At 37.3% G+C, this 27,701-nt stretch overlaps 1 protein-coding gene across 2 annotated transcripts in view; it reads right to left on the bottom strand.

The window, feature by feature from the left end:
• LOC134742403 (plasma membrane ascorbate-dependent reductase CYBRD1) overlaps nucleotides 1-25,692 on the bottom strand; it is a 104,245-nt gene extending 78,553 nt beyond the window's left edge. For both annotated transcript variants that reach the window (XM_063675540.1, XM_063675539.1), the window contains exon 1: nucleotides 25,642-25,692. The gene's annotated coding sequence lies outside the window, so the exon portion shown is untranslated. The remainder of the gene's footprint in view (nucleotides 1-25,641) is intronic.
• Between the last annotated feature and the right edge of the window lie 2,009 nt (nucleotides 25,693-27,701).

Below are 27,701 nucleotides of genomic sequence, written 5' to 3'. Positions count from 1 at the left end.
AATTAATTAACATATTTGTACACAACCCGAAACTGTAAAAATCATATAATTTGTCTCATGTAATTAATGTATATATGTAATAATATTATCAATAAATGAGTATGAGTATGAATAACTCTAAGTGGGTATTTTAAAAGAATGTGTACCTTATGTAGGTATGTTTAAATTTTTAGGTATGAAACGAAACTGTATCATCCAGATCATTTTTCGTACTTAGATTACTAATTACGAAAGCACATTAGTGCTAGGTGCCTAACCATGGCTTTCATAATATGTACTGTAAAATCAGGTAACTTTAGTCCACAACTTACAACTATGGTCCAAGTTCAAGTTCCGGTAAAATATGTATAAATATTTTTCAAAGTATAATGAGTAGGTATCTAATATAGAAAAACCGGCCAAGTGCGAGTTGGACTCGCCCACCGAGGGTTCCGTACTTTTTAGTACTTTTTGTTATAGCAGCAACATAAATACATCATCTGTGAAAATTTCAACTGTCTAGCTATCACGGTTCATGAGATACAGCCTGGTGACAAACAGACGGATAGACGGACAGCGGAGTCTTAGTAATAGGGTCCCGTTTTTACCCTTTGGGTACGGAACCCTAAAAAAAGCATTAACTTAGTACCTATATCTAAGCAACAAAATGAATGTAAGGAGTACAAATCAAAACGGCTCGTTTAATCAACGTTAAAAATTGGACCATAGTTGTATTATAGGACTATAGTTACCTGCTTTTACGGTATGTGATATTCGAACTACAGAGGGCCTACCGCGACCGACGTTCGACGTGTTGCCTCCCTGTCACACTTACATACGAATTTACAAGTGCGACAGAGATGCAACACGACGAACGTGGTTCGCGGTAGGCCCTAAGGTTTAGCTACAAGTATCATTGAATTCCTGCAAAATAGCTTAGATGCAAAAAAAAAATCGAATTTACTATAAGTACCATTATTAAATTTATCAACTGTTAAAACTAGTCCATGTCACACGCTCGTATTTACCCTGATATGAGTATTTTCTTAAAACGTTTTTAATTTGCTAAAATTAGCTAACTTTCTGCACGTAGGAGTAAAAGTTCCATTGTAATTAACCGATAGGCGAACGCGAAAACGAAAGCTTTTTATCATCGATCTATTAAACCAGTCATCCGTTACTTATTGCGCTTTTTACTATCATAACACGTCATGCGTGTATTTAATTACTTTATTAAAGCTTTAAAGCTTGCTGATGTGCTACATTAGTGGGTATTAAATTAAATTCAACCTTCAAACCTTCTCTCGGATAGGGACGCTGAAAAATTTGAAGTCATTATCAGCTTTTTAATTTTATCAAAAATATTTGCAAAATAATGACATAACTAATAGAATCGCTAAACATACTTAATATGTAGCCAACTACGACAGGCCAATGTGTATTTTGTTACGAGTATGTCTAACAAATGTCTGAATGATTGTTCCATTGAAAACAACGACCTACCTATGATTCGGCGAAATGTATGAAAGAGCCTTTTTCGCGTCTTCTAGGTTGGTCCTATAGTAATTTTTTTTCTATATGACCTACATAATTCACGTCTCAAAGTATGATCAAACATAAAAAAATAGAAAAACAAACCTGCACGTACCTAGATTCACGGGTTCCAGTCAACATAAAGGATGACTCACGTTAGACCGGGCCGTGACCGGGCCGGAGCTTCCGGCGCTTACTTTTCTATGACATGACAGGTGATCACGTGATGCTTTCCATAGAAATCGTTGAGCCGGAAGCTCCGGCCCGGTCACGGCCCGGTCTAACGTTAGTCATCCTTTAGTTAGCTTCCCCGCGGGACCACGGTGCGGTTTTCGGCAAAACGAATTGCTGCTTCCCAGCTTCCACTGCCCCCGCCCGAGACGACTAATGGACATTATTATTGACCGAGTATTGGTTAACTATTGACGACGTACCTGACACACTTAAGGTTTTTTGTAGTTTATTGATTTAGCTAAGGGGAAGGTTGCGGATATGGAATAGGTACCTCTACTTATTGTAAAAAGTCGTCCTTCCGCTTTAAATATGATAAGATTTCTTACATTTTCCGAGTTTTAATGCACTTTTTCCTTGCCCTTATGCTAAAACCTTCGCTTAATTGTTTACTTTAGTATTTATAAGTAGGTTAAATAGTTGTACCTAAGGTAAATTATAATAGCTTTAGTAACAATTTAATTAATTTACATCGGTATGCCTTCAACTACTACTCTGCTTTCGGCGAATAACTAGCCAGGCTTATTTTAATTAGGTAAAAATAAAACCTAAACCATTAACAAATTAAACCACTATAAACAAAGTTTAACTCCCAATTCCCAACCGATATGTTCAAGTTCATTTCCACAGCCAGCAAATTGTGAACCCATTGAACGGGAATGAACTAACAACAAATTGCCAAACGACACACCGCAGTCCCCCTTTAGCTAATAAATCGCACTTGTTACTTGGAAAATTTAATTAAACGTTTCTCTGCACGTTTCAGAAGGTTCGGAAATTGCAGTTCGACGGTTGGTTCTGATTTTCCCGCGTTCCAGTTGTGACAACGGGGATGACGTAGGTACTACCGCTGCGAGACCTACTTTAACTTCTCTATCGGGGAAACCTCACCTACATAATTATACAGGTACGGTAGGCCGTGCCGCGTAGGTACTTGTTAAAAAGTATATTTTAAAATTAAAAACATGAAAGGTTTATAATTTAATATTCATCCGCGTAAAAATAGTTGTACGTGTTATTTCATGTAATAGGTATTTGCAATATTTATACAAGCACATTTTTAAATTACCGGCGTGATGAATATTTAGAAAAAAAGCTTGATAGATCGTTAACGTTTACAGCCATTTATAAAGGAAAGTTAGTGAGGTTGTCACAAAGTAAACACGAGTGTCGGGAGTAGATAAGTAAATTCCTTAAGAAAAATAACGGACCAACGATTTTAAATATCTTTTCTGCCAGCAAGGACTAGGGTTGTTAAAAAGATATTTTATAAAATCTAAAACCTTCAGGTTTCACTATTTTTACCAAATACTAACATACAATGTTTTGTACCCTGTTTAATACATAATGTCCCAAGAATTAGAGATAAGAATTAAAACACCTTTTACAAAATCTGCATCGTTTATCTGTAAGTATATAGTTTTGATATCTACAAATATTTAATTATAGTTTGTCGTATTAATAGGTTTAGCAGATACAACATATTTTTGCTTTATTGTGGAAAATTAAATAAAACATTATTTTTATTGTACCTATTTAAGAGACTCCTTATTCAAATGTGTCACAACTAAATTTAAAGAAAGCTTTTCTCGATTGTCACGGCGAGTATCAAGTAAGTACGTAATCCCACTTTGTCAGTATGGCGCGAGCCCTCGTAAAATAAAGATTACAGCCCTATGATGAAGAAAGCTTTATAACATAACTAGCAGGAAATTCTGAAGTTAACCGTGTTCCAAACAAATCTGCGTTGTTTGTCACCGTTTTTATTCTAAAACACGTTACATTAAGCTTCCCGTCTTTCACGTTCTGGTTACGCGTGAATAAATGAGAAAAAAAGCAGTACCCTTTTTGGTTTTTAGTCGGGTAAAGAAGCTACGAAAGCTTTAAGACTAAAGTAGAAGGAAGCTTGTTAGGATTACTAAGCTTAGAGCGGCTGAAGCAAAATCAACTTTGAAGTTTATCTGATGTGGTAAACCAGAGTAGCCAGCAGTAGTAATAGTAACCAGCATTTCGTAGCTTCAGATATTAATTATACATATAACATTTGTCGTCAATTCAAAAAGCATAATATACAGCCTATTGCCATCCTTATGAATTATAATAAAAATACCGTTAAGTAATATTTTGCATATCTCTACGTACTCTTCGAGGTATTTTCCATAGGAACTCCGTAATTTTCCGTAATTTGCGTTAAACGCAAGTTTGGCGAACCTAGTATAAGTTTAAAATGTATTATACTTTTTTGAAAATAAATTAATTTAAAAAATTTATAAAGTAATATCATATTTAAAATTTTGTAACAAGAACCCCCGAATCCCATTTTTAGAGTTCCGTAGTCAAGGGAACCCTTAAAGCGTTTTCACATTGGTCGATCCGATGTCGGATGTAGGATCCTACATTCGCGTAGTCAGGCCGCGGGGGCGCGCCCTGGCGCCGTCTTTAGCGGACACGCACACTACAACAATCATTATACCTATGCCTACACATACGCACACAAACAAATATTATCGGTCCGACCGATATCGGATGTCGGAAGGCGCCTATGACAAAAACAGCTGCAGGAGAGTGCCATTGGCATTAAGTCCGTCTTTTTTGCGTTATTTGTCGTTTTTAGGGTACCCAAAGAGTAAAAACGGAACCCTATTACTAAGACTCCGCTGTCCGTCTATCTGTCACCAGGCTGTATCTCATGAACAGTGATGGCTAGGCAGTTGAAATTTTCACAGATGATGTATTTCTGTTGCCGCTATAACAACAAATACTAAAAAGTACGGAACCCTCGGTGCGCGAGTTTGACTCGCACTTGGACGGTTTTTTAGTAATCATTTATTAAATGCATAAATAAATACATATAAACACATATATCTTACATTCTACTTCCTTCCGATATTGGATCCGACAATGTGAAAACGCTCTTATAGTTTCGCTATGTCCGTCTGTCTATCTGTCCGAGGCTTTGCTCTGTGATCGTTAGTGCTAGAAAGCTGAAATCCGAAAAAGTCGGTTAATAAAATAAAATATTTTTTTTAATACAGTTGCTCAAAAAGTGGTACTTTTTGTGGCTGCGTAGCGTGCGAGAAGCTCAATTTCTCGAACTAGCGCTTTTTACTTTTTAGTTCCAAACTATACTTTCGAAACGCAGTTAAAATTGAATATAGCGCGGAGCAGGTACCAGGGCCTCATGAGTTATGAGGAGGTGACGTTGACCAACCCGCGCCAGGCCCGCGGCGGCCGCGGCCGGGGCGCGCACGAGTATGAAGGTATCGCGGGCTGCGGCAGCTCGCGTATCTTAGCTGTATAGGTACTTTTGGTTTTGGTTTAGTTTGGTGGTATGATTCTACTAATGATATATTAATTTATTATTTTTTCACAGTTGTATTAAAAAACGTCGTTTACAACACGTGTGAAATGTCTTTTTACCACTCGTACCGAGTCTTGCCACTCGCTTTCAGCTCGTGGCAAGATACCTCGGTACTAGTGGTAAAAAGACATTCTTTTCACACTAGTTGTAAAATGTACTATTTTAGGGTACCCATACAATAGTACATTTTACAACTAGTGTGAAAAGACATTTCACACGTGTTGTAAACGACGTTTTTTAATACAATTGCGAAAAAATAATAAATTAATATATCATTAGTAGAATCATACCACCAAACCAAACCAAAACCAAAAGTACCTATACAGCTAAGATACGCGAGCTGCCGCAGCCCGCGATACCTTCATACTCGTGCGCGCCCCGGCCGCGGCCGCCGCGGGCCTGGCGCGGGTTGGTCAACGACACCTCCTCATAACTCATGAGGCCCTGGTACGTGCTCCGCGCTATATTCAATTTTAACTGCGTTTCGAAAGTATAGTTTGGAACTAAAAAGTAAAAAGCACTAGTTCGAGAAATTGAGCTTCTCGCACGCTACGCAGCCACAAAAAGTACCACTTTTTGAGCAACTGTATTAAAAAATGCATTTTTTTCGCTTTGACTCAATAGTGTGGGATATCGTTGGATAGGTCTTTCAAAATGAATACGGGTCTCCAACTACTATTTTTTGATAGTGATTATTTTCGGAAATAAGCGCTCCGGAAATAACTTTTGAACCATGGGTCCAAAAAATATAAAAAAAATCATAAAACAAAAGCTTAATCTTAACTAGCTTAACTTTCAATGAAAACTAGCGAATATAATCGGTCCAGCCATTTCTGCAAAATTATTATTTTTGAATTATTGCAAAAGTCTTCTCTTCTTAGTAAAAATACGTACAAAGCGCGGCGAAAGTAACTCCCATTTGCTTGTAATGTACATGATACTGACTAATAGCCCCCGTTTAGCCTATTCTGACATTTCTGACAGAATGGTAACTACGGAACCCTACACCGAGCATGGCCCGACATGCTCTTGGCCAATTTTTTTATAAAAAATCTGCGAGATCATTATATTAATTCATATTGTATTTACAGGTATGACACACTTTATTACTATTATTTTTTATACATAGAACAATCATATGAATTAAACCTAGGATAATGTACTGAATTATATTCCCGATATCGGTTGTTAATAGCCAAAGACCCTTCACACCTAATAACACGGTAACGTCAATAGCTTCGTGCCGGTGTCGATTGAGGCACTTATTTAATCTAGACCACTGAACAATGCTGCAACACGACCTCACGATTAGATTATTAGTTGCTCATCTCTTGATGTAACCTTATTTTGTAAATATAATTAGCAGATTCCTGTAACAACTTGAAGAAAAAAAAACGCAGCGTATTTTTAGTCACAAATTTTATCGAAAATTTGCAATAATGGACTCGTTCTTACTCACCTTTGTGTTGCCCAAAAAAGGGCGGAATTCCTGTAGCAATAATCAAACTTCAAGGGGTGACATCAAATTACGTCCAAACGCTGCCCTGTTTCTTTTTTACACACACGCATGTTCCATCAAATTCTTATTGATTCTGATGTTAAACAACTTGCAATTACGATAACAGGCAACTATTTTATATTTTAACGACAGAAAAAAGTAGTATTTTGTTTACACATTACCAGGCATCGTAAACTGCGAGCGAAATCCATTGAAATGACGTATGACAACCAGTTAGTTAGTTAGTACTTCAATGGATTTCGCTCGCAGTTTACGATGCTTGCACATTACACACCCGTATAAAAGCAAAATAAAAATTAAGCTCCTTGGTAAATTTAAGCAAATTAAAAACATAAAAGGGTTGATAAATACTGCCCTAAAATGTAATTTTCAATCCTAATTACAGATAATAAATAAATAATAATTAATGATGCATAATCTTTAAAAAAAAATTCAGTCCAAACAATAAAGTTTATGAATTTTAAAATTCAGCGGAACAAAAGACAACTGCTCAAAGTGTGTAATAAACACTTACAATACTTGTAAAGTGTCAGTATTACAGCATCGAATAAAGAGGTTACGTAGCATAAAACCTGTATGAAAGAGCCATAGACAACCAGGGCGGCGACGAGAGCGAGAAATGAGGCCAGGACGCTCCAAGGCTGTTCTCCCCATTGCTAACAAATCCTCAGGGTAACCAGTATAAGTAAGAACTGCAGATTCGTATTAAATACTTCTAATGAGAGATCATACTATTGCGGTTTCTTAGTTGAAATCCGTTTGGTAAGTAGAATGCCGGGCCAGCCTTGTCGAATGAGCGCGTGTTCTGAATACTTTTCATTACCACTAAGGGAAACTTGCTTAATTCAACACGCTGCCGCTGCCCGCAACAAAAGGGTTCGCATTTTTAAGGGAATACAGTTCTACTTATTTTATTTCTGTGTTGACCTAGTTAGGAATTTGTTGCATATTGTTCCTTTGATTTTTGTTTTTGCTGAATAAATTTTTTGCTCAATAGGTATAAATAACGACTGGGACCTATATTGTAAAAGGTTTTTAGTTTTATCTCCGAAGCTAGCGGATCTTAAACACATTTCTAATCTCATCTATTAAGGTTTTCCAAATTGTATTTCTGTTTGTTTAGGTTTTGACATGTGTATTCTAACTAGTTTGACATTTCTAATCTAGTTGGTTATTCCGGGTTAAAAGCATTGGTGAAACAAATACCTACAATTTTGACACAGATCAAAACTAATTGCGGTTTTGGCTGATATAAATAAGTCACAATCAGAAATTCGGCTCCAGAATAAACTTCCTGAACTCCCTCATCCTTCAGTTCGGAAATAGAAAAGTTTTGTTATTCTGTTAGTTTGGATAGAATTCACAAATTTATTTACATACAAGATATATACAGTGGTACTACGTAAACGAAATTAATAATTAGCTTAAATCTAAAATAGGCCCTTGAGGCATTGTACCAAGGATGCTGGCGGCATTTCCCCGCTGTATCGCAATGCTGATACGTTGTGCGAGAAATTAGAATTAGGATTAGGTGATTCGGTGCCTACACCACATATTGTTTGTGTTATTTGATATAGAGTCTGTGCGTAAAGAGAACAGTCGTGGAATATAAGGGGACCCATACATTCTACGACTCTCCTTTTACCGCACAGACTGAGACTCTACGGGTTTTTTTTTCTTTGTAACATGTCTGGAAACTTGAAAAGCGTCACACAATTTTTTTACGACGCAAGTAATTTAACGTAATAAAAGTAATTCCACCCTCTTCCATTCTGTACTTCTATATAGGTACATTATTAAATATGAAACATATTAATGTAAGGCAAAGATAGATATAACTCCGTAATAGATGTTTACAGTCTAAGGAAAAAACGTGCCTCGAAAATCAAGAAAATTTGATTCACGTTCAGAGGGCGCCACTAGTTTTGGCCCACTGTCGTATAGATGGCGTTGACTGTTTCGTTTGTTATTTAACAATTTTAACGCATATCAGTGAAAGAACATGGGTCAAAATCATAAAAATAATTAATGCATATAAAAAAAATCATTTATCTATATTTAAATACATTTTATCGTATTTTTATAAATCTTAATTTTTAGTTTTAAAGTGTGTCGACAGATGGCAGTGAATTTACTGGGGTTACAAAATTTACTATGACAGTACCGCTCTAGTATATAGGTAAGTTACTCTATGATGTAAGGTTAGTTTCTAGGTATGACGTAAGCAGCAGCATCATTCAGCAGGTGTAAGAAACATTAATTCAGTAGAATTCGATCAAGGACTTATGAAAAATTAAATAACGATACAAATGTCAGTGGAGCTAATAACGAAAAGCTCGGAAACTTGGTCTTTGTCAACAATTACATTGTGCCGTGATATCGCGCTTCCTGACACGGAAATGATGAAAGGTTGATTTATTAATCCTTTGTTCCATTAATCGAAAATTCTAACAATTTCTTTAGTGAGTGTATAGGTGTGGAAATCAATTTAATAACGATGTTCAAGTTCAAGGTATGTCAGACTTATATTTGTCTTCGGTTGAGCTATAGTGGTCCCATATTGAGCAGAAAAAACTTATAATATGTATAATGCATGTTCTTGCGTACAGTAAATTGAGAGGTTCACATCATACTTTAGCTTTAGACGCATTAGATTCACCTCGAAATTTAATCACTACTGCAGTTTTGCTAATACATAATACTGTAAGTATCTTACGGTACTTTACTCTAATATGCCTGACGTATAAGACTGTTAGACTAAAGAGAGATTCATTACTATGGTTGTGTTGTGTTAATAAGAAAGTTATCAAGTAGGACAATACACATATATAGTTGTATCTCCTTCATCTCACGTCATTTGGCGCGGGGTCAGGGGGCCGATTTTTGAATTTTGAGCGCTCGATTTCGTCACTCGAATTTTCAATCCGAGTCAATTTTGAAATCCGAGCAATAAATATTGGGAATCTACCACTCGGTACCACTCGGTACACACTCGGTACTCGGTGGGTATTGACCACTCGTTTTCAATTCTATTCATCATCATTATCATGTCAGCCGATAGACGTCCACTGCTGGACATAGGCCTCCCCCAAGGCTCGCCACTCCGACCGATCCTGTGCCGCTTGCATCCACCGAATTCCCGCGACCTTCACCAGGTCGTCGCAATTCTATTAGTAGAATTTAAATGCCTACTTAGTAGTGGAGATATATTGAAGGGAAAATCACGAAATCGAGCGCTCGAAATTCAAAAATCGGCCCCCGTTCGCTTCCCAAATCCATGCGTTCCCCACATAAGTACTCGTAGCGCGAGAGATTTTAATATCCACTGAGTACAAAAGCATGTTTTAAGTACAACAATCTGTTCGTCCTGCTGCTTTAACTATTCCCGTTTCCCGGGGCGACAAAACGACTGATTATGTGGCTTATGTGTGAAGGAATAGGAGCAATTATCCAACGGCTGACGGGTGAGGAAGAGGACGATTTAGTGGCGGCCTCAAATCACTCTGGCACTGGGGAGGGATACGCTCGGAACCGTCCTACCTCACACGGTAACTAGCGTTATTTGTTTTATGCGATATGTATCATAAAAGCCAATTTACATTATTGACAATCAATTAAAGCAAACGTGTTGTGGTTTTCTTATCTTTAAACATAAATTAGGTGCAAATTCTAAGAGCTAGAAATCGTAGTGGAAGTTCTTATAGCAGATTTTTCGTAACATATTAAATGAGTTTGTCCTCGTGTATCGGAGGATACATTTATTGGCCTCTTTGTTAAATGTACTTAGAACACGGCTAACACATTGAAAGACTTTCCAGTTTGAACTGCAAGCCCATTCATTTGACTACCTCTTAGCTTCTTTCATTTTTACCGAAAAGCTTAGCAAAAAATAAGGCTTGCAATTGCTTACTGCTAGCCTATATGCCTTGCAATCCCTTAATAAGTGTTACCCTTTAAGGTTTTAGGGCATTAAGCGCTTTTTATAAAGCTTTCCCTTTCGTAATGTCAATGTCGTAACTCGTAGTTCAGCCTTGCGTGAAAGAGACATGATTAGTAATTTTGGAAGCGCGCGAACATTAAAGAACGCCGTCGCCGTCGCCAACGATCGCTCGGATTCGAAGTAATGTGTGCTTTATGAACAAGGGAAGCCCTTTATAAGCGATATGCAAGGTGTTGGTGAGCGGATGATAAGGGTTTTGTAAGGGTATTGGGCTACCGATTACTCAAATGGGTTAGCTTTATATAAGGGCTTTAAAAGCAAAATGAAAGGGTTTCGTCTGACAAAGGGTATGGTGAGTTAACCCTTATGCAAAACCCTATGGAAGGGATAGCGGGCCGGTCCCTGATCATATCAATATAACATTTCCTAATATGACCAGTCGCCACAACCTCAGATCTCTTAAAAGCTTAAAAACCTTTCAACGCGATGTGGTTCCTAAACAGACGGTAGACTAAAAACGTTTACTATAACCAGCATTAATGGCTGATGGCTGACAGGCAAACAAAATTGATTCGTTAATTGAATCGCTCACGAAAATGGCAGCAGTAACAGGCTTATTATAAATGATATACGGCAAGACACTCCCGCGGAAGCGACACGGCGTGACACGCCGAGGACTCACCGGGGAGTGTTGGCAGCGTGACAAGTCATTTCACTAATTAACCGGGGGATTCATTTAATTTACGGGGATTAGGTTTTTTGACGAAAAAAGAGCTGAATTGATACGTACTGATATTTCTTGGGAGAGAATTATTTACAGCAGATTTTGTCCACGTCTACGTAACTTACCTACTTGACTAAAAATTTTTGTCAGATTTTTCCTTGTACGTCTATGTCGAAACATTAGTTCATTCTTACTTTCTTTAATAGCTTTTTATGTCATATGGTGTCTTTGAGTTTTGTAGTTTACGACTAAAGTTTATAACTTAATCCTCTTAGAGCATTTGGCATTAAAATTCCTAGAGCTCTGGTATCAGAACATTAATTCTATTGCCCGTAAAGCCACACCGTGGTTCCTACGTCAGCTGCGTGGAAATCTGAAATCCTACCTTTGATATTTTCCTCTATTTAAAGCATATATTGCAGTGTATCCTCAGTTTACCTATTGCTTCGGAGCCCAAGTAATATCCTCTAATTTATTCTTTAAAAACAATTTTAGATTAAATTAATTTAAATCTCGACTCCTAGAGCAATTCAAATGCTTTTAAGTAACTTTGGATTCGGTTGGCGTGAAGCGAAGTCTCGAGAGTCCTTAAATATACTTGACACTCAGCGCCCCAGGCTACTCTAGGCAGTTATGCAGGGATGTTTATGAATAAAGTTTTCACATCACCAATTCGAAAAACCGGCCAAGTGCGAGTCGAACTCGCGCACGAAGGGTTCCGTACCATTATGGAAAAAAACATCAAAAAAAACCCCGTTTGTTGTATGGGAGCCCCATTTAAATATTTATATTATTATGTTTTTAGTATTTGTTGTTATAGCGGCAACAGAAATACATCATCTGTGAAAATTTCAACTGTCTAGCTATCACGGTTCATGAGATACAGCCTGGTGACAGACAGACGGACAGACGGGCGGACAGATGGACAGACGGACGGACAGACGGACAGCGGAGTCTTAGTAATAGGGTCCCGTTTTTACCCTTTGGGTACGGAACCCTAAAAAGGGCTTTTTCTTCCCTGCCAGGAGGGATCAAAGTGGCACTTTTCTTCCCTGCTAGGAGGGAACAAATAACACTTTTCTGTTCTAGGACACTTTAAATTTGTTTGCACATTATTTTTTAAGCTTTAATTAGTAGATTGTGTCACAAGGGAGCAAAATGACATATTTACGGCGAGGGCGTACAATTGAATCCTAAACGAAGCGAAGGATTCTATAATAGAATCCCGAGAGTAGCGAGGAAGTAGAATTCTGAGCGTAGTGAGGGATTCAAGTGTTTTACGTCCAAGATGGAAATAATTTTGCTACCATGTGACACATATTGCTTTTCACATCACCTATGAGGTAATTATAATGTTTAAAAATATTATTTAAGCTAAAAAAATAATACGCAAAAAAATTATAAAACAGTGTCCTATAACAGAAAAGTGTTACTTTGATCCCTCCTAGCAGGGAAGAAAAGTGCCACTTTGATCCCTCCTAGCAGGGAAGAAAAAGCCCTTTTTCGAATCGGTGATGTGAAAAATATTTTGCTAACTTGTGACACAATCTACTATTTTCTCACATGATAATCTAAATAAGTTTGATATGAAATCATACTGGATAAAAGCATTTTAGTAGAAATACCAGTTGTCTGAATGGAACGGAATAGCTATGGAAGATAGAGGTAGGAATAGCTACCGAAACGCCTGTCAAATTCCAAGCGTGCTTTTCCAATAAAATGTATGCTTTTAAATTACTTCGCATAATAAGATGTCATTACAATAGTATTTTATACAATAGTGATATATTGGTGAGCTTTTAAGTCGAGTACCGTGTTGAGGCCACGAAGCTTGCTGAGTGGCCTTATTGGGTACGAGATTGAAAAGCTTGATAATATTACTATTACACTATACAATACTATTTCTAAGAGTCAACAAAAATAATACTTTAAACTTGTAGAATCATATAGGTAAACAAACCAAAAGTATACAGCTAAGATACGCGAGCAGCCGCGATACCTTCATACTCGTACGCGGGTTGGTCAACAACGCCTTCTCGTAACTCATGAGGCCCTGGTACTTGCTCCTTGCTAAAGTCAATTTTTAGACAGTTTTTTTCTCGATTTTGGCCACCGTAGCCTATGGAGACTAACAAGCAACGCTAAAGCGGTTTTCGTAGTCTATGGATGTTGCTATATTAAAGGTGTCACATGCACGTTTTTGACTTATGAAGCAATTGATTCTACTATACAACATAAAATAATTAATTTGAGCTATCGTTTTGTTTCGTCCTCTTGACCGCGGCGAGCTGTGATTGACCAATTGGTCAATTTCATTATAGTTGACTAAACCGTTTTGAAATGAGTGGTTGAGCATGAGCATGCTGGTTGTACTTTTAAATATCGTTAATTGCCAGCCAGACTTTCGTTATAAATTAACAATTTTATAGCCACGATGGCATACGATAAAAGCTCTACCATATTAATCCCGGAAAGATAAAAGCTAAGAAAATTAGAAGAAAACAAAAGGCGGGTGGTAAAGAAAACGAATCGATGGTGGAAATATCAATGAATATTTGATAAGCTATCGGGCCTTTGGTCTGGTGGAATCTTCGGCTTTTTGCCAATTTATTTATACACCTAACTTATTCATTAGGCTGATTCGGAAATAATCTACTTTATAAATATTTTAACTATTTGTCTAATGGGTACCCAAAAGTTATTTGAGACTATTATTGACATTATGGCGTAGAATAAAACAATCGGGGATCGGTTTTAAGGTTACAACGAGAAATTAGCCTCATGTTACTCCCGAAATTTATGGATACAGAAATCTATAAATTTCGTAAACAGAAGTGAAGTGAAGTTTGTACGCGCATAAATCGCTTGCTGCCTACAAATCCTACAATCAGTCGTCCCTTGCCCTAAGTAGGTACTAAATTGTTTTGAGATATCGTCACAGAATATATAATAGTACTAGGTTTAGAAGATTCACTCCCTAACAAAACGCGTCTACTACGCGAAGGCGGCGCAAGCGCGTGCAGGCGTGCGTTCCGTGGCGGTGCGCGGCAATAAGGTACTAAGGAAAAACCTCAAAATTGAGCGGCGCGACGAAATCGCGGAGTGAGACACGCCTTATATCGTACATTGAAGAAAAAAACTGTCTACCAAATTTTGAGAAATAAGTATGTACTTATAGGAACTAGATTTTTTTTATTAACAATTTAAGGAGCAGGTACCTTAATACCTCGGAGGGCGCCGTGGTGGAATGTTATCGATCCCAGTGCGCCCTCACGAACGGCCAAGAGGGTGAAACGCCGTAGTGGGTTTAGTGGGTAGGGCCAATTCTCCCCCCCTCTCGCCAAGAGAGGGAAAAGGAGCGGCGAGTCCCACACACCGTGCGTAAGTGCATTCCCACTCCGACAAAAAAAAAGGTACCTTAATACCTTTCTAACCTCCCCATTGTTTTATCAAAAACTACTTTCATACAAAATATAAATAAAAACCGTTTTTACCACACCAGCTAGTAAAGGCTCTCTTGATTGTTAAAAAACTAATTAGAAATGTGCATTTTATTCACATGTGAGGCAAAGTAATCAAATTCAAATTTTGAGTTGTTTTCTTATGTTTGCAGGTAGAATTGACTTATAAATGATGATTTTGAATGATAAATATTTAATTACATTCATTTTGAATCGATTTTCTTTGAAAAATGTAATAGATGTCATATATTAAAGAAAAAAATAATAAAATAATTTGATTTGTTCTCAAACTTGTTCGATTTTCTTTGATTTTGTATAATATTTTACAGTTAGTATTTTCCTGGTGTAGGTGTGCTGAAATTTTTTGTTGTTCACTCGGTGGCAAAATTTGGCCTTGAAGCCCTCGCAACGCTCAAGATTCTCCCCTTTGCTCAAGATTCCCGATTTGCCCCCTTGTAAAACAAATACCTATTGTAAAGCAAGCTGTCAGGATGGGTGTCTACAGGACGAGCCGCACCGTGCACCGCACCGCACCCGGCAACTTCAAATGGATTGAATATAAATATTTACAGGAACGCGAGGTGGTCCTTTAATGCCGCTTGTTATTGTTTGTTTATGATATGTATAATGGGACTTTAACAGTTTTGGGGGAAGGGAACATTATAGTTAAGAATGAATTATACATCTTCAAATTCAATACCTAATTATTATGGTCCTGCTAAACAACAATCTATATTAAGAATACGTCCCATTTTCACTACCTACTGTAAATTGAGTATATGTAATAATTATAAAACACTGATATTTTCAAATTTTATTAATTATCGATATTGCTATTTATTTCTGCTGTTAAATGAATACTGAAGCGGTAAAAATTGCCTGTATATCTGGCAATACTTTACGCGTCCTAGTATTTCCTTGGTTGATAGCAGTATTATACGGGTGTAGAAATTATAAGCAAAGATAGATATAACTCCGTAATAGATGGATACAGTCTAAGGAAAAAACGTGCCTCGAAAATCAAGAAAATTTGATTCTCGTTCAGAGGCCGCTACTAGCTTTGGCCTACTGTCGTATAGATGGCGTTGACGGTTTCGTTTGTTATTTAACAATTTTAACGCATATCAGTGAAAGAACATGGGTCAAAATCATAAAAATAATTAAAGCAAATAAAAAAAAAATATCCATATTTAAATACATTTTATCGTATTTTTATAAATCTTCATTTTTAGTTTTAAAGTGTGTCGACAGATGGCAGTGAATTTACTGGGGTTACAAAATTTACTATGACAGTACCGCTCTAGTATAAGTTACTCTATGTTATAAGTAACAATAAATGTTTATGTATTAAATTTTCAACTAGTACCTCCACTAAACTTTGAAATAACTGAAAACAAATAGTTTTTGTTCAGTTTAACGCAATGGTTCGGTTAAATGGTTTCTTTTTCCACAAACCGAAACCAGGCATACCGAACATGTTACGCGTCAGGTTGACCGACGTGACAATCAAATACACCGGTATATCGCACTCAAAAATTTTTGGTGAAATAGAAAGGGTATAAACATATGAGTAGTATTTTAGTTATCAATTTCAACAATCTAACAGAATCTATAGTAAGTAATTAAGCTATCCTTTAAACACATCGTAAATTGAGTTATTTTTCGTTACCCTAATACGAAAACCCGCTCACAACTTTCGTTCTTTTTAAGTATTGCAATAAGATGCGTTTAGCGCATAGCTACTCGTATGCTCAGATTAGATGGCGCTGCAATAGTTTCGAATCTATGTTACGTGTTAAGTTCCAAGTTAAGGTTTTTTTTAATAACAATTTTTTGTTTATGTAGTTAGGACTCAAGGTAAAAAAATAATAAAAAAACAAGTGTATCAGAAGTTAAAGGTACCATAGACTACAGACCCTATGTACCTATCCAAATGGTGTTTGGAGTTGCAGAGTTGCTCCCCTAGAATTGCAGTTAGAATCATTATAACCTTAATATAATATTTTATGTTAAACGTCTACTAAACAGTGCAGGAATCCGTTTTTTCTAGTTTTATTAAGCTTACTTTTATTTAAGAAACCTTCACTAAACAACACCTGCAACATGTGAATGAAGTTAATAATATGGCCGAGTTTCACACAAAAGGCCAGAACTAACAAAAGAACCCACAATAAGGCGGGTAACCTTGGAGAAGGCCTTACCTGAAAAGCTGAAGCACGACACCATTCGTAGAAATTACGAGCTACGGCCGTAGCGGGTCTACGGAGCCTCTACGAACAACATAGCCTCCACTAACTTCAAATTTTACGCTTTTAATCTGAGCCTGAAGATTACCTATTATTAGTAAATTATTTAATTTGTCTGACGGCTCTATCTCTATAGGGGGTATTACTACAATGTTGTGCAGCACCAGCCCGTTTAGTAAACCATAGAGTAACTTATACATACTGTGCCTTTAACAGTTTTTTGCCAAGTTTTCAGAGATAATAAAATATGACATTGATGCATCAAGGCGGTTTGCTTACAGAGGACTTACCGGGAAACGCGAATCCGAAAATTCGCTATCTGCCTCTTTATCGCTCGAATATGCAAGAGTGACAGAGATGTTAGATAAAGAAATTTCGATTTTCTTGTTTCACGATAGACCCTTAGATTTTGATAGTGGCGCCTACGCAGAGTCTCGAGTAATATTCCCTATTAAAAGCATGGTGTCAAAAAGTGGCATTTGTTTCACGTCAATAACCGCGTCCATCCCATGCGCGGAGGCCAGTGACACATTAACTCGTGGTATTTTGTATTACAAATTATTTGATTAGTTTATAAAAAAATATTTTATTCGAGTAGGTACTACAACTACCCTTTATTTATACAGTCAGCAAAGCTATTTGACGCGCACATGCATAGGTACAAGTTACTATGCAAGTAGCGCAACAAATAACTTTGCTGACCGTACAATGTACAGCAACAACAAAGCTCGTATTTTGCTTTCTAGTTGAACGCCCGCTGGTTTACTATACTGGCGCAGTATCTCAACTAATGCCCGTTGAGGCGGCGCTAAATCTATTTCTGCGGGCTGCGAGTAGTGGAGACACGGGTAGTTTAAATTGTAATTTTTCTAACCATTTGCCTAGAAGACCATATCAATAAAATTTATAATTGTCGGTATCCGAAACCATGACAGATAGGTAGAATCTATTCAGAGAAACCATGGCTTTAATTGTAGACTTCATGTGACTTTTTTAAAGTACGGAAAAAGATAGTCATTTATCTCGATAAACGCTTGTGTATAGTAGATAATGAATAAATGTTGTAAGTGAGGTAAACTATATATAATTAAATGAAAATGGTTTATTTAGCTACTTAGTTTAAAAAAAACGGTTCATAGACTTTAACCGCTTTAGCAGATTTTGGAATAAGTACGAATTTGGGTAGTGTCTTAACCAGTTGGCTTAGTAATATGTGGTCGTTTTGTCACGTCTTACAAAACGACCACATATTACTAAGCCAACTGGTTAAGATTTTGCTAATTTAAAATAGTCATCCGCATTTAACTTAATCGCATCCTTCGTAAACTAGCAGGACTTAGGTGTGTTAGGCGAAATAGCTAAGAGAAATCATGCGTCCATATAATTTAGCACAAAATGTTGTAGGATATTTAGTTGTTAATAATTTAGTCAGTCTGTGTAAAGAACTAACAAAATAAGTAGATAAGTAACATAATTATCTTCAATGATTGTTTTTTTTTTTACTTTTTTTACTTGTAGGAAAAGTTAGCTGTGAAATTTAGTTGTCATGCAAAATTGGTTTCTTAAAAAATATAACCGCATGCAGACAGCAAAAGCAGTTACTTGTTAGATTAAACTATAAACCAACACTTGCATATCAAAGTTAATTTTCCACAAATCATGTATTAAACTATATTTTAATTGTAATTATGTAGAAGATTACTATGTTTAGTTAAAAGCTACCCTAACACTCTCTATTCCCGGAAACAAACGCAATATTAAGCACAAAGTCACTAAGTGAGATCCTTGGGCCGGTAGCTATGGTGCTCTCAATCAATAATCTGAGAGGAAAATAACAAGAATTACTCGAGCAAGGATAGAATTCCTTTTCGCGAAACAATAACTGCAGGACGGGTGCCTTAGGCACAAATTTACTTTTAGAACCAGTGCAAAAGGTTTTTCTTTTAGAACCAGTGCATTAACCGCGATTGTACATATATATTTACGTATTAAGCCAAGGTATTTCTTTACAAAAGTTCAGTTTATGAGCTAACAGGATGCGACATTCTAGGTCTAGGTAATAGACTAGCTATTCCAATGTTTCTGGTTGCCTAGACTTGCTCCACTTATTACATGATAAGGTTTGACAGAAAACCAATTCTATTACAACTTCTATTGCATTACAGTGCAGTGAAATTCTCGAACTAATGTTTCTTAAAAGCATTTTGATGTCTCGGCGCAGTTAAGAGGTTATTTGAGTGAATAGCGTAATATCTAAGGAACAATCGAGCTAGTATTACGTAGTTGATGGTCGCGTAATGTTAGTTACTCTCTATTCTAAATACGTAGCTTAAGAAAGTCCCGCTAGTCCAAATCAAAAACAAGTTACCCAACTAAATTGGTAATATATGTAAAAACACCATCGGAATAAAATCGGGAAAAAGTGAAGTGAAGGGGAGTGAAGTTTGATGAAATTCATCTTCATCACATCAATTATTTTGGTTGAGACCAATCAACTTTCAATTATGATATTTTTTATAATGACATAGGAGGCAAACGAGCTGACGGATCACGTTATGGTAAGCAATTACCATCGCCCATGGACACCTGCAACACCAGAGGGGCTGCAAGTGCGTTGCCGGCCTTTAAGATGGGAGTACGCTCTTTTCTTGAAGGTTTGAAGGTGATATGGATCCGAAAATACTGCGGGCGACAGTTCATTCCACAGTTCAGCTGTGCGAGGCAGAGAATTACTATAAATTTTTCGGTTACTGGATTCAGGCCAGTCGATGTAACTGGCGTAAGTAGATAGTACAAAATATAGTCGCCGCAATCTTGACAGCGTAAGTAGATGGCTCACAATGAACAGAGCGAAAACTAAGTTGAGTTACCAACGGAGCAAAACATGGGGTTACGGTAGATGGATGGGCAGGATATACAGTATGTTGATGAGTACATTTACTAGGTACATAGGGCCAGATAGCTTCCTTCAAAAACAGACAAACCATAGAAGTTAATAGACGTATCGAAGACGCCTGGGAAAGCTTCTGGTCCATGAAGGCGCCATTGAAGGGTGCATGACCTTCCCCTGTGTCTCAAGCGCAAACTCATCGACATGTGTACCTATTCTGCCTGCCTATCTTAAAATATGGCGCTCAAACATGGCCATTAACGGAGGCTCTAAAGTCCAAACTAAAGGTCTGCCAGGGAGCGATGGAGCGCAATATACTAGGTGTTCGCAGAACTTATGGAATCAGAAACACGAAACTGCGCTCCAGAACTCGACTTGCAGATGCAGGTGTCAAGACCGCTAAGCTTAAGTGGGACTGCATGCACCCTGAAAGGTGGGCCAAAATGGTTACCGACTGGGACCCACGGAACACCATCGATGGTGAGATGGCGGGACGACTTGGACGCATTCTATCCAGATTGGCGGGAAAGTACAAACGACAGGCTTTGAGTAAGGAAGGAAAAGAGGGGAGGCATTGGCCCAGCATCATCATTGGCCCCATCATCTGTTGTAGATGCTTGTTGCGGCGCTTGTCGGTTTATGGGGTTCCGCATCGCCGTTGATGGCTATATAGTCCTATTGCAGCGCGGTATTTCTTGTCACATCGATCGCACACAAAACGCGAGTCCGCAGGAGGTGGTATAGAGCACGACGAAGCCTTTTCTGATTAAGGTTGGACACTAAACTAAGCTAGCTTAAAAGTAAAGAAGTAGATGGCACCATAGGCATTCCACCGTACGGTAAAATGCACAACACGCATGGCGTCTTTCAGCGCTATTTACATCAGCAGCCAATTAAACTACTGCACATTACGGTCAAATTTCTGAATAATGTAGCTACGAAACAACGAAGAGCTGCATTCAGGAGATACCGGGGGGTGATTAAATCTTGACATCCTAGACCTGTGGCAAAAAAGTGTTCGAACGCCTTATCAGATTTGAATGGAATCAGTTCGTCACCAAACGCAGGCCGAGTAACAAATTCCTCGTGCGTGTAACTTTCGCCGCGCACGCGCCGTTGCAATCCTTTATTGATAATATACCCGCCATTAGTATTCCCAACTGCAAGGAGATGCAACTGCTGATGCAACGGCGCCTTGTTTTCGAAACTATCTTATTGGATTGCGGCCAACCTACGAAAAATGCGTTGAGATTGAATGAGTTTGCTATTTGTTTGAGGAAAGATCTCTTGCGCAGGACGGAAAATTTCTTTGTATGCATTGTTATGCATTGAGGGTGTCAAGATCTCGAACTTTAGGTACACCGTATAGTAGGGTTTTTGTGTGCAAGACCGAATATTTTTAGTACTTATTGAAAGTATTGAAATAACTTACTTTTATTGTTAATGAAAAAAACTCCTATAATAATTTGAAACAGTATATTTACCGTACCTACCTATAGAAATACCTTTCCTAAATGAATTATATTTAAGTATTTACTCGTATAAGAAGTTTGGACAAAGTTTAACATTAAGAATGATAATAATAAAACAAAAATCTCAATAGCAAATGTTTAACTAACAGGGAGATCATAGATTTAACGTATGCAGTAAACGCATAATGCAATGAAGTAATCGAGTCAGCCATGCTCAATTAATCGTGAACTATGTTGCTCACTCGATGTTTCCGAGATAACTCAGTAAGTGTAAGAATCACACCGACACGAACGCAATTTATGGGGCTACCCGCGGTTTTCATCGATTTTTGAATCGTATCCTACATTTTTGCACCAAATAGAATTATAAGACAAACGGCATCAGTTCTTCAATCTTTTATCTCCATTCTTGTCTACCGGATTTTGAAAGAAATAAATTCTTTTTTTTTAGGATTTTTTTTAAATTTCGTAACTAGATTGCTGTAAAGTAAGATTACATATATGAAATCTACATATTTGGGTTCGTCTTTGACGTCTCTAAAAACGAGTCAGAGGTTTTAATTTTAAACTAATGAACACAAAAGTTTTTTGGGCTAAAATTGTTCAATTTTGATTGCCAAATATCTCGAAGACAATGAATTTTAAAGTAAATCGTGATTACAATGTTGCTTAAAGCCGTTGCTGTTAATATGATAAGCTACAAAAAACATTAGAAAACTAAGGGATTCAGATCGAAGGTGATTGACGCTAGGGAGCTTATGCACCTTGTAATTTTTTGGCCGCGAATAATATAAGGCCTACCGAAAAGCACGAAAATCTAAATTTCGGTTTTCGTTTTTAGCGGTTGTGCCTCAGATGTTCCAGTATAATGTCAAAACAGAGATTTCTGTAACTAGGTACCCGACGAAAATCATCGAAACGTCGAAAATAAAAGTAACGAAATAAATTCGCGATAGAACCGATAATATTATGTTTTAATACGGGGTCATCCATTAATTACATCACACGTTTAGGGGGGTCACGAAAATGTGACATGTTGTGACAAGGGGGAGAGGGGAGTTTGTGACGTTGTGACGTCACTAACTTATTTAAATTATTTTATTCGCTGTACAGTTAAATAATTTTGTTTGGAACAATAATCGTTTTTAATCGTTTAAATTTCTTTACTAATAAGTTTTGGGTTATATAATTACTAATATTTCTTTCGTTATCAATTTACTTAATTCGATTAGCCGATTTCATTGAAAAATGTGACATCACACTTTGTCACACTTGGTCACATTTGGCAAACCCCTCCCGTTTGCCAAATGTGACCAAGTGTGACAAGGGGGAGGGGGTCAAAAAACCTCGAAATTCGTATGATGGAATTAATGGATGAACCCTACCTATGTGTTCAAAACGTGATATTATTAAATGTTCTCACATTACAACTGGATAAATACGAGTGCTCCTGACACATACGAATAATTACGTAGTAATACTTGAACTTGATATAGAGAGACTGATTCTGATTTAAACAAATTTGTAATGGCTTTGGTCTTGTTATGATACGCCCATGTGGCCCATGACACGATTCACAGTGCATCTCACGCGCACCAATAGGCGGGAGCGAGATGTCTAATGTGCATTATGCCCGCTCTAATCAGCGTGAGCTATCGTCAAGGTAGTGTCAAAACAAGATCAATACCTTGACAAATTGAAATGGTTAAACCAGAATCGGCCACTAAACGATCGTTCTTTAATCTTATTCTAATGAGATTGAGGCTATTGATTGTCTACTGAATATACTTCCTAATATTCAGATGATTTAATATTATTCGTATCTTAACCTCGTGAGTCTAAATGTACATTAAAATGTACATATTCATTGCAATCTAATTTGAACCTTTTGATGAAACAAATAGAGTAGCATTTCTTTTGTTGTACTGCGTTATAAAATAAACTAAATTCGTTCGGATTTACTTATAGAATAAGGTTCAAATTAAGAATTGAAAAACTTTATATTACGAGGTTAATAGTTAGGTTATTTGAGTCGCTTAACTTTAAACTTTCGTCTTTTTAAAGAAAAGGTAGGTAGATAATCGCCTAAGAGCTAGAGTGGATTTATCCGAGTTTGAAATTAAGCGACACAATTGCACTCTGTAAAACATGCAAATTCAAAACCATGCGTACCCTCTCAATAGAATAAGAATAGGTGGCACTAATTTAGATGCCGCTCATCATTCAATTTATTTAAAGGTATCCTGTCACGGCTAATAAGTTTCCTGCGAATACAATCTTGCGAATTGAAAGTCAATCTTTTTCCCCGAACTAAATCATAACTGTCCTAGAAATATCTTTGCATGACTGAAACCCAACGACCAATTGTGCAAATTGTGATGGCCTGGAATCGAGGTATTTCCGTTCTGCCCCTGCACTGCAACCATGTAGTAATAAATAACCTCACACTCAACTGAATAGAATTCAACGTATACTTTAGTGACTCAGCTACCACGTAAATAAGTACCTAGTTACACTTGTTATCTACCAAATTTAATAAATCGTACGTACCTTCTAAATCGAGAAACAATGAAATCTTTATTTGCGTGCTTATAATATAAGATACATACCTACTCAGACACATCGCAGTTATAATTATAGCGAAAATCTTATTTGAATGCGAGTTATTTTTCACACAAGCCTTATCGCTTACTGTGTAGATTAATTTAATAAAGATGTAGATTAAATAAATATATTATAATATATATTGTATACATATACAGCGAGCTCGTGCATGAGAGTAAAATGCTTACCTATGTCAAAAAGAAATCATTACTTTTGTTTACTTTAGTAAAGATACCTAGCCTTAATCTTATGTGTAAATCTGTAAAAGTAAGTGACCATTAGTGACTTTAATGAGACCATACGAGTAATACACACGTGACTAAGCACAATCATATCGCTTTCTATCGCCCGTGACCGTTCCGGCTGCGATACGTCACGGTGTGACAGGCGGCTCATTACACCGTGTGTTAGTTACTTTGCACGCCACGCGTCGCTATTATGTCACTATGATGTTAATTATGTGGCTACACGGTCTACAGGGAACCCTTGTGGTGTCTCTTGTAAAACAAAAGAGCAAATGGCCACTTACAACCACTTCAAGCTCTTAAGCGCAATTTGTTGCCACCATGTTTAACGGATGTGAAATATTAAAATGACGATTCAAGTCAAGGCGTGGTAAGTATTGTTTACGTTTAATGTTTGAGTATGTTATTATTGACTACGATGAACGATTTGAAATAAATAAATATATATATACATATTGTATATTGTTATATCAGGAGTTCCCAACCACAGGGGCGCGTCTTAGGGGGCTGTTGTAAGCGAGGCAGCACCAGCAGTAAAAGTAATTTTCTTGGGTTTTCACTACCCGAAAATTTGTACCAAATCAGCCACAAAAAAGGTTGTCAACCCCTGCCTTATACATAGCTATTATTCAATTGCTGTAAAGTTGAAACTGCGTGTTTATAGCGACCAGCTGTTTTGTATTTTAACTTTATGGGCCGTGTTCTATTTTAATTGATTTTAATACAGAAAATACAACACAGTTTTACTAAAAACATTAAAAAATTAAAATTTTCATAAACAATCAAAAATATGTGTCTCTTTTCATGAATTTTGAAGCAAGGTAAATAGTGTTTAATTGTTTACCGTGTAGTGTTAATTGGGTCAAACGAAACGTCGAATTTTATCTGGCTTATTAAAATATTTGTCTTTCATATAGGTAGGTACTTAACTTAATATATTTTAATAAAATTCCTTATACAAGTACAAGACTCATTATTTGCAGACAGTGACTGCTCATCCTGATAACAGCGTCTTGGTAAACAAGGCTACTTTTCGTAATCGCAACATCGCGCGTTTCCGCTCCTTGTCGTAACTCAACACTCGACGCTGTCCCATTTCGCGGTAAAAATCGCGCGATCAATGCGACATGCCAAAACAAAAACGTTCCTAACTATATGCAGATGCAGATTATTATAGTTGTTCATGTTAACCACGGTATACCTACATATACCGGCCGGCGTCTGTTATAGATAGGGCGACTTGGCGAGCGGATGCTGCGCTGTAGCCTCGCTCGGGCGTAGTACGGGAACAAAGCGTCCCGCCCTACCCCTTCCTCAGAAACCGCACTTTTCATGTATGGAACAACTACTCAAATTTACTACAGAGCTCGGTACGAACACTTAGAGAACAGTTTAGTAATTATGTAAGGAGTTTTATACTAGTGTTTAACACGTACAGTGGGTGGGAAGTCGGTGATCGGACGTGTGGCGTCGGTATCGCGGTTCGCGGGATACTGGCAGCCTCCAAGCGGGCGGGCGCGCGGGGCTGCGCGGGCCGCGCTTTTCATTAAAGAGCCGCCCAGCGGAGCGCCGCCCCGGGTCCGGAGAAGCTCAGGCCTCATTCTCTGTACATTCCATCTCAAATTATTCTGAAAACGTATTGGTTGAGAGTTCTAGAGCTAAACCACATGTGTGCGAACGCAAAGCACTGAACACAATTAAATTGGTGTAATACTGGAGAATTTTGGTTAGTAGATGTTCCAGGCTCCCTGATTAATTCGCGGATCGTTCATCCCGGTCGCCGGCCCTGTCTGTGGGAATGTTTTTATGGCGCTATAATTCATGTTTTCAGCACTAAATTTCGCATCAGCGAAAGAAACCCTTTAATGTTTTACCTGTTTGCCTGCGTGTTTGCTGATCGCTGCTGAAAAATTCAGATCGGGATCTATTTAATCACAAAACTGTTTTTCCGATTTTACGTCTGAATGCACCATCTTCTGTGGACAATAAATTATAGCTAGAATGTTTAATATATTTTTACGTATTTAGTACAGGTACTTTAATCGATGAAGATCACTAGGTAAACCAAGTGCATTAGATACACTTATCAATTTAGGTTCGTGTTTTTGAGTGTAGTATTATGCCCTTAAACTAGGTCGAAGATCTCTACAGTAAGCAAGACAGCAAAGCACACAGAAATTACCTAGCCATAAATTCTACAACAAATTCTAAAAATAATTAAAAGATAAAAATAAATAAAATAAAAAATAAAAATAAAAATGCCTTTTATTTCGAGTCCAAATTAATTACATTAAATAAGTCAGTTTCGTTACAGTAAAGCATTTATAAATATAATTTTATGTATTTTTAGTATGTCAATTTAAATAAGTCAATTTTTCACATATATCATTAAGTAATTTGATATTATAATCTTATAACAAAAATTTAGTTTGCGGACAAGAACCCCTCATCGGGTGAAGGCCTCCTCCAAGGACTTCCATCTATCCCTATTTGCAGCTACATGTCTCCAGTTTGTCCCGACTGTTTTATTTATGTCATCAGTCCAGCGGCTATTTGGTTTCCCGGAGCGTCGTTTGCCTGCAGGTCCTTTCCAGGTGGTAGCTAGCAAGGTCCAGCGCGAGTCAGACAGTCTGGCAACATGTCCTGCCCTGCCCATCTCCATTTTTGTGTTTTTGCGTGCTTGAGAGCGTCTATAAGTTTTGTTACAGCCCTTATATTTATATGGGGTATTTTTTGCACTCTTTTTATGTTTAGCAAGCTTCTCTCCATTGCTCTCTGGCATGTAGTTATTTAAGATTTAATGTTTGCAGTGAACAGCCAGGTTTGACTTGCATAGGTCAGTGAAGGCAAAATACACATATCCATAACTTTTTTCTTGATTTTCATATTCATATTACTTTTCAGGATTTCCTTTAGGCTCCAGTACTTATTCCAAGCTATTTTAATTCGTCGGTCTACTTCCTCTTCGTTTCGTTGACTGTTAAATGATATCTGCTTACCCAGGTAGATATAGCTGTCTACATACTCTAGTAGCGTCCCATCAACGGTTGTTCTTTTGAAAGCTATTGGTCATAAGTTTTGTTTTTTGAAAGTTCATTCTTAGGCCGACTTTTGCAAAGTCGGCAAAATTAAAAGATATTGAATTAAAATTATAAATTTTAAATGCCTAACGGTTATTCGATGATGTCACGCGATGCGTTAAAACGTGTTTTTAAGGTGCAGTAGGTTCAGCCAGCACAGTATTTGAAAAACCGTAGCGCTTTATTAGATCACAATACGGTTGTCAAAAAATTTATTAACAATATTAAGACCTTTCTCTAGTAGTTTCTGTCTTTCATCGATTCGAAACATGATTGCTTGACTTTCGCTTGATCACAGAATAAATAATAGTACTACCGTACAGAAAGGAGACTTCCTACAAAACCGAAGTTTGACAGCGGTTCAGAGACGAATCATGCTGTCCCTTTCTTATATATGGCACTGCAACATTATGCTG

The sequence above is a fragment of the Cydia strobilella genome, chromosome 6, assembly GCF_947568885.1.
Source record: "Cydia strobilella chromosome 6, ilCydStro3.1, whole genome shotgun sequence".
NCBI classification, from domain to species: Eukaryota; Metazoa; Arthropoda; class Insecta; order Lepidoptera; family Tortricidae; genus Cydia; species Cydia strobilella.
Note: the sequence above shows the minus strand (reverse complement) of the source record. Positions and strands in the feature narration are given on the sequence as shown.